General features: G+C 36.8%; 1 pseudogene; it reads left to right on the forward strand.

The window, feature by feature from the left end:
• The first annotated feature begins 7791 nt into the window (after nt 1-7791).
• LOC139046015 (putative olfactory receptor 2B8) lies at nt 7792-8501 on the forward strand (annotated as a pseudogene).
• The last annotated feature ends 294 nt before the right edge of the window (nt 8502-8795 follow it).

The raw sequence follows: 8795 nt of genomic DNA on the forward strand, positions 1-8795 counted from the left end.
ATGCTGAAGTTTATAAATAAAACTGGAGTTTATGGCTATATGGGAAACAGTTGACTATAGAATGGAAGTTAATCACTGAAGCTCTCTATACTTGTGTGACTAATGGCATATAAAAACCAGGATGTTTCAAACTTCAATGGCTTTCTCTGAGCCAGCTTATGCTGCTACTTAGCAGTTGTCTATTACTCTGAAACCAAATGTGTTCCAGTCTGAAAGAAGAGACTTTTTTTTTTGAAGTTGCATTTCATATTTAGGGCCCAAACTTGCCAAACTCAGATGGTATTTATGTTTGCCTTTTGCCTGTACAGTCAAGTGAAGATAAGTTGTTTTGAAATAAATTAATTGATCTTCAAACTTGACTTCAACAGCCAAAGCACCCCTCATAATGCTCCATTTTTCTTTCGTGATTATTTATAACTATCCTGGTATACTCTAAATCATTTGAAATGTACATGCAAAGACTAGCTGAATTCAAACAAACCATGTAAGCTTCATTAAAAAATCAATAATTTTTCTTTTTATTGTTTGTGTGAACCCTTAAAACTTTTGGATATAAACTGAACAATGGTGTAGAGGATGTGAGATTTTATTCCTTAGCCTATTTGAAGTTTGGTAATAAATGTAGTGGTTGTCCTCCATTATAGTCCCTAACCTTATAGATCCTTATATTCCTAAGCTTAAAGCTTAGAATGTGCCCAATTATTAGATCTGTGATCCTTTGTAAGTTGGTTATGAATGGAATTAAGAAATTAATTTACATATTTACATTTAAAATTGAGAAACTGAATAAATTTTTATTTATATATTTGTATGTTTATATGTAAAATTATTTTGCAATTCGAGAAAAATAATCTTAAGTTTTTGTAAAACATCTAAGTCACTCAAAGATGAAAGCAAAAGTAATTGGTGGGGGAGGGAAGCCTGGTGGTGTAGTGATTAAGTGCATGATCTGCTTCAGCGGAAGGGGTTTGCAGGTATGGATCCAGCACGCCTCTTCAAGCCATGCTGTGGCGGCATCCCACATAAAATAGAGGAAGATTGGCACAGATGTTAGCTCAGTGACAAACTTCCTCAAGCAAAAAGAGGAAGATTGGGAACAGATGTTAGCTCAGGACCAATCTTCCACACACGCACAAAGAAAAAGTAATTACAGAGGGATCTAGAGAGTTATCTGTCTTCTGTTAAATACATGAAATGAATAAAAGAGACAGATTAAGCATGCTCTAGCATCTTCCTTGATATTCAGTTTCCCCGAGGGTTGTCATCTCTGAACATCTGGGGGACATCAGCCAATCAATAGTATAGGACATACATTCCCCAGAGACTTCAGCCAGGTAGACAGATTTGGTTCAACATCTGTGCTAGACCCGTCACAGGACAGTTTCACACCATCTTCTCATGTTGCTCTTAAGGTCTCACTGACACATAGCCAGGTCATTGTATTTGGGAAATAATACTGAAATTTAGAAATTGCCTTTCTTTGTCTTTCTACCACCCAGAGGTAGAAAGCAGATCTCTAGTACCATGTGAAGATATATGAAGTCATGAGAAAGAATCCCCTTGTTTCAGAAAAATTTCTGGATAATCCAACGCTGGTATAATGAATCTTGGCACTCACTCCACATAACCTACTTCCTGATTCTACATATCCAAGTTCCAACCCTAGTGCTCTATGAAAGGACTCCTTTGTATGAATGCTATTGGTGCCTTGCTCAGATCCTTTTTATTGGGCTGGAGCCTCCATCCATCCCTTACTTGTTATCAGTATTGACTGCTAGATTCACAGCCATTCCCTTTTTTCAGAGAATTGCTGTCAGCTGAAAAGGAGCCTCATTGCTAGGAGGTCTCTGCAACCTGGTCAGGGCAGCTCACAACAAATGACTCTTGGGATATACAAAAGGCTGCCCTTGCCTTGAGATAAGAACAATTCTGCTGCAATTCATGCTCCAGAGGTGTGCTGTCCAATACAGTAGTAACTAGCCACATGTAGCTATTTAAATTTAAATTAATTAAAATCAAATAAAATTTAAAATTCAGTTTCTTAGCTACCACATTGCAAATGCTCAGGTGGCAACATATGGATAGTGGTTACTGTATCAGACAGTGAAGACAGAATATTTCTACCATCACAGATAGTTCTATTGCAGAGTCCTGCTCCAGCTTCTTATGGGATCAGGCTCATGCTATATTCCACTTTAGATCACATCTTAGCAACATTCTCTGCTCTGTTTTTCTGCTCTCACTCCCTTTATCCTGAGAATATTCCCTCAAAATCAACATGTAATGGAATTCCTACTTCAGCCTCTTTTTTCATAGAACCTGGACTAAAACACTGTCCATGTTCAGTAGACCTGTCATTACCAACAGAGTGGTAGATATATTTCCCCCTCATTCATACATCCTCCATTGCCATTACGAGCTAGTCCTAATATATTTGAGTCAACTTAGACCTATGAGACAGAAGCATTGTTAAAGCAATAGCAATTCAGTCATAGGACTAAGGCTGTGGAAATTTTGCGAGCACTTTTCAGAATTTATTCAGGAACTGGACAGGGCAGAGTTTGTATGTTAAATATTTCAGTGAATATTGTATAATTTGAAATATCTTAAATGCAAAAATTATCTTGAGATCTTTTCTCTTTAAAATGTGTAGTTTGCATCCTGAGTATTTCATAAAGAGTTAGATTAATTGTCAATATTGTACAATTATTGTAATTGTAAAATACTACCTCCACCACCTGATATGTGTCAATTCTAAGCATTTAACTTGTTTCATTTGATGCCTGTTCTCTTTATAATTGTATAATTGTGTTCTTGTGAGATGTCATTTCCCATTATATTCTTTTTTTGATGGTAATTGTTACATAGACTTCCATCTTTGTTTTGTAGAATCTATTTTTATTTTACCTATTTGGAATTTTCTCTACATATATAATCTTCATTTTTTAAATTATTTATTTTTTGTATCCAAAGTAATAATTTACTTGTGATTTTTGTAACAGGGTTTTCCCATATCATGTCATATTGTGATAGTTACTAAGGATGCCATTCTTTGTTCCTGTACCTAGGATGAATGTTTCTAATATTTCCAGTCATTATTATTTATATAGTTTATCTAAAATGAATCAATCTTTTTTACTGCATCATGTCAATAGATGCTTATCTAAACAGAGATGATGATTCCTAGTCATAATACACAATTCTTTAAATGTGGTAGGAAGGAGATGAGGTAAAATTTCTCATTTGACTTTAGCCAAAAAATTCCCTTCTTTTGGGGGCTGACCCGGTGGTGCAGCTGTTAAGTTCTGACGTTCCACTTCTCGGGGAGTGGTGGGGGGGAGGCGGGGAGCCCAGGGTTCGCTGGTTCGGATCCCAGGTGCGGACATGGCACCACTTGGCATGCCATGCTGTGGTAGGCGTCCCACATATAAAGTAGAGGAAGATGGGCATGGATGTTAGCTCAGGGCCAGGCTTCCTCAGCAAAAAGAGGAGGACTGGCAGTAGTTAGCTCAGGGCTAATCTTCCTCAAAAAAAAAAAAAAATCCTTCTCTTGGAAGATTGCTTTTGTGGTGGTGCAAACAACCTTAGGAGGGATGGATGCCGAGTAGGAAAGGAGGAAGGGAACAAAGTGACCCAGATCAGCAGAACACACTCTTGAGAATCAATGGGATAACGCATCTTGCAGCTAGATCTTTCCCATATCCAATCTTCCTAAAGGATAATCATTTTCCTGAATTGTAAAGAGAAAAAAATTAAAAGTAAGAAGATAGAATACGACATTAGTATCCTAATTACCTCCCAGTGTGCACTCCAGTGTGGCACTGGAAGCAGTTGTAACAAATGGAGACAATTATATTTTTATTTCTGTTTGGTGGGCATCTCCTTTGCCTAATGTTTTATTTTTCAACTGAAAATCATATTCATTTTTATATCTGTCAGATAGGTAGCCATTCAGCATTTATATATCTCTATATATCTGTATCTATCTATCTATATAATCCTGTAAAGCAGCAAATCTTTTGAACAACTTCATTTCAACAGGGTTTTATCTTTTATCAACTGCCTTCTTTGTCCTTATTGATATGAAAATGTTAAAATATAACATTATTTTATTATAAGTGTGCATTATTATATTGGCATTTTCTTCGGATGCTAGCATTTTTTTGGCCCTCCTTCAATTTGGTGAATGCTTCCTTTATTAGAGCATTTTAAAAATTTGCCAGCAGTTCGTTTCAGAAGAGTGTCACTATATTTGTGTATGTATGTGCGCGTGAAACTGAACCATGGTTTGTTTTTATTTGTTCTTCTGAGCAGACGTGAGTCAGGGGATGTCTCCTGGAACTGCACATTTAGACTATCTCTCATGCTTTTATAATGAATTCTATTATGAAATTTTTGCAGATACCACTGATCACATCCTCGTAAGAAATTAAAGGAAGTGTGAAATATTGTGAATACGACATCCTCTATGTCACATGTGATGACTTGCCCTGAATTTTAATACATTCATTTGATTGATGATAAAGTAATGTGGTGGTTAAACATATGAAGTCTGACATCAAAGAGACTTGGCTTGTGTTAAAACATTTAGGATTTTAATGATCTTGGGTAAGCTGTTTAACCACTTTAACCTACTTCTTCATATGTAAAAAGGACAAAATACAGGCCTAATAGAATACAACAATATGCTAAAAAGAAGCTATGAAAAAGGAGACAGAAATTAATTTCAAAAATTTTTTGAAAGCTTAGTTGAGATTATGCTTGTTTATGTCTTAGAATTTATAAACACTCAATCATACCAGCTCGTATTAATATTATTAAGTGTAAGGAACATGTCAGTTCAGCCTTCAACCTTTGGATACTTTAATTTTCCAAACTTTAAATGTGAAAAAATTTTTATTAATTTAATATTATTGTTTTTGCCCGATTTGTGAACTAGTACTCGCCATACTGTTGTTTGGGGATTGAGTGTAAATGTAGATTAGTTTAACTAATGCTTCTCATATATGATGTATCAAATTTCTATTATGTGTGCTTTTATATTTCAAGACACTTGATTTTTTTGTTGTTTATTTTCCTTGAAACTAAGCTTGGGACAAGGAGGACATTTATGTCAGTGATGGAGAAATATTTCCTAGTGACCTCTCTCCTCCTGACTCTTCCATTTGACCTTTACTTTTCCCTTATTCAGATTTTATTAACATTTTTTTTTCTTTAAAGATCGGCACCTGAGCTAACAACCATTGTCAATCTTTTTTTTTTTTTTTGGCTTTATCTCCCCAAACCCCCCCCGTACATAGTTATATATCTTAGTTGCAGGTCCTTCTAGTTGTGGGATGTGGGATGCCACCTCAACGTGGCCTGACGAGGGGTGCCATGTCCACGCCCAGGATCCAAACCCTGGGCCACCGCAGTGGAGTGTGAGAACTTAACCACTCGGCCACGGGCCTGGCCCCTTAACATTTATTTTATGCCAATTTTGTACCAATTTATTTGATACATCAATAGGTCTATACCCAAACCTGATTCAGATTTTAAAGGTCTTAGAAAATGAAAATTTATTGTATACTAACGATGTGAGTATAATAGAAATGAATTATTTATTTTCTGATTCTACTTAGGTCTGCATGTGACCACGCTTGTGTAACACTAAATAGCTGGGTGAAAATGGCAATCAACTAACCTTAGAGCTGGCAATGCATTTGGTTCAGTGTAACTAACTCTTCAAGGTAGCTCCCAGAAAAGTGTAAATATAAAATTAACTGAATGTAGATGGATGTTCCTAGATTTCTATATTTCCAAAATATCGTTTTCTTTATATGTTTCCTGGTATTACCTTTAGTTTTGCAATGTATCTCTTTGACCTGTCATTGCTTTGACAATGTGTCTGTCTTTACTTCTGTGTGTTTATTTATTTATTTTATCACAGGGAGTGAGGTAAAGCAATCACTTTATATATAGACTGCACAATTGGATAATTTCTCAAAATGTTTATCCTGATTAAAATGTTGATAGTGAATAATTCTACCTTTTTCAAAAATTCCAGGCACGCTAGTTGTTGGTAGTATTGAAAGCGAAATCAACAGAAAAAGGCAAGTGTTGGCCACTGGATTATAGAGTTCTGATTAAAAAGTTGTCCCATTCGGAACAACATGGATGGACCTTGACAGTATGATGTTAGGCGAAATAAGCCAGATAGAGAAAGACAAATACTGCATGATTTCACTCATATGTGGAAGATAACAAATACAGGATAAAGAGAATAGATTAGTAGTTACCAGAGGGGAAGGCAGTGGAGGGGTTGGTGAAAGGGATAAAGGGGCACGTAAGTATGGTGATGGATAAAAATTAGACTACTGGGGGTGAGCATGATGAAGTGTATTCAGAAATTGATAAAAAATAATGTACACCCCAAATTACACAATGTTATAAACCATTATGATCCCAGTAAAATTACTTGGAAAAAAGAAATAAATACCACAATACTCTAAAAAAAAAAGACACCTAGATCATAATAGGAATTTGATGCGTATTTCTTAAACAACGAATAAATACAATTTGAATGTAAAAAAACCTAACTATGCACAGCCAATGAATTTTCAGAGTCCTTGTTAAATTAGTACAGTAATTTTAGGCATCTTGAGGGCAGGAAGGAGTTAAGTATTGTAATTGAAAGGTGATATTTTCCTGTTGTATCTGATATTTTTTGAGGAAGATTAGCCCTGCGCTTACATCTGCTGCCAATCTTCCTCTTTTTGCTGAGGAAGACTGGCCCTGAGCTAACATCTGTGCCCATCTTCCTCTACTTTATATGTGGCATGCCTACCACAGCATGGCATGCCAACCGGTGCCATGTCTGTACCCAGGATCCGAACCGGTGAACCCCCAGCAACTGAAGCAAAACGTGCCAACTTAACCCCTGAGCCACCGGGCCGGCCCCATATCTGATTATTTAATTGTTTTACTACCATACTAAAAGACCAGGGTAGCATTCACAAATATAATATGTGATGTAGAGTAGACAGGCAAAACTACCAAAATATATATAGTCAGTACTATTAGTGACATTTTGAATGTAATTTAATCCTTTGTATCAGTACATTCCAGATCACAAATTTCTATATCTGAATGAATTTTTGAGATTATCCTGTTATATTCTATTGCATGTGAGGTATGTGCAAATTCAGTTGTGTAGAATTTTGAGATACATATTTAAAATAAGTTCTCTCCCTCTGTCTGCATCTCTTATTCTTTCTGATCAATCTCTCTGTTTTCCCCTCATTTTCATTTTCTCAAAAACCATACGTATATTCTTTCAGTACTTTAAATGCTATTAAACTCAATCTGAAACAGATCCATGATTGATGCAAACACAAGGTCCATGATTTGATTTTTGTATATTAAATATCAATGATATTACTTTTTGTGATGATGTAAAACTAAATTGGTCTAAGATATGTCGACTTCAATGAGCACATCATTTATTCAAATAGTTACATATAAAACCTCTTGGGCATGTCTTTTGACATGATAGATCCCTCATCCCTTTTTTTGGAATTAGGAATTAAAAAAATTCCTAAATCCTTGGTCTTGACAGGAACCATGTGCTAACAAAGGACGGAAAAGAAAAATGGAAGTTCTTTCACTGGCTTTGTCCTGCTGGCTTTCTCTGATAGGCCTCAACTGGAGCTAGTCCTCTTTGTGGTTCTTTTGATCTTCTATATCTTCACTTTGCTGGGAAACACAACCATCATCGCATTGTCCCACCTGGACCCACATCTTCACACCCCTATGTACTTTTTCCTCTCCAACCTCAGCTTTCTGGACCTGTGTTACACTACCAGCATTGTTCCCCAGCTCCTGGTCAATCTCAGTGGAGCAGACAAGTGTGTCTCCTTTGGTGGTTGTGTAGTTCAGCCGTACATCTCTCTAGGATTGGGATGCACTGAATGCGTTCTCTTAGGAGTTATGGCATTTGACCGTTATGTAGCTGTTTGCAGGCCCCTTCATTACACAGTGATTATGCCTCCCCGTCTCTGTGCCCTGATGGCTTCTGCTTCATGGTTTATTGGTTTTGCCAACTCCTTATTGCAGAAAGTCCTCATCTTCCTTTTACCACTTTGTGGGAGGAATAAACTAGATCACTTTTTTTGTGAAATCCCTGCATTGCTCAAACTTGCCTGTGTTGACACCACTATGAATGAGTCTGAGCTCTTCTTTGCCAGTGTTATCATTCTTCTCATACCTGTTGCATTAATTATCCTCTCCTATGGTGGGATTGTCAGGGCCATCTCAAGAATAAAGTCTGCAGCAGGGCAGAGAAAAGATTTGGGACATGCGTTTCCCACTTCACAGTGGTCACCCTGTTCTGTGGGACAGGCATCTATGCCTATCTCTAGCCCAGCAACAACTACTCTCAGGATCAGGGCAAGTTCATATCTCTCTTCTACACCATCCCATGGTCAACCCCATTATGTATATGCTGCAGAACAAGGATATGAAAGGAGCAATGAAGAAGGTGCTTTGGAAGGACTATGAGTCTAGATAACTGGTTAAGGAAGATGTGTTAATGCAAGAACTTTGAATACGAGAGTCCTTAAGATGTTTGTGTCCTGAGTGTGTCACCCTAATTTCCCCTGACAGCTCTCAAGGGAATTTCTCGCTTCATTCTCCTATGAAAGTAAGTTATTAAAACCTTGAATTCATTCCAACATCCAGAGATGCTCATTCCCTGTTCCTTAAGCATCTGCATTATATTTATCATTTTCAAAAACAGAGCTTTCTCATTTACACTA

The sequence above is a fragment of the Equus asinus genome, chromosome 8 (assembly GCF_041296235.1).
Source record: "Equus asinus isolate D_3611 breed Donkey chromosome 8, EquAss-T2T_v2, whole genome shotgun sequence".
Lineage (NCBI taxonomy): Eukaryota > Metazoa > Chordata > Mammalia > Perissodactyla > Equidae > Equus > Equus asinus.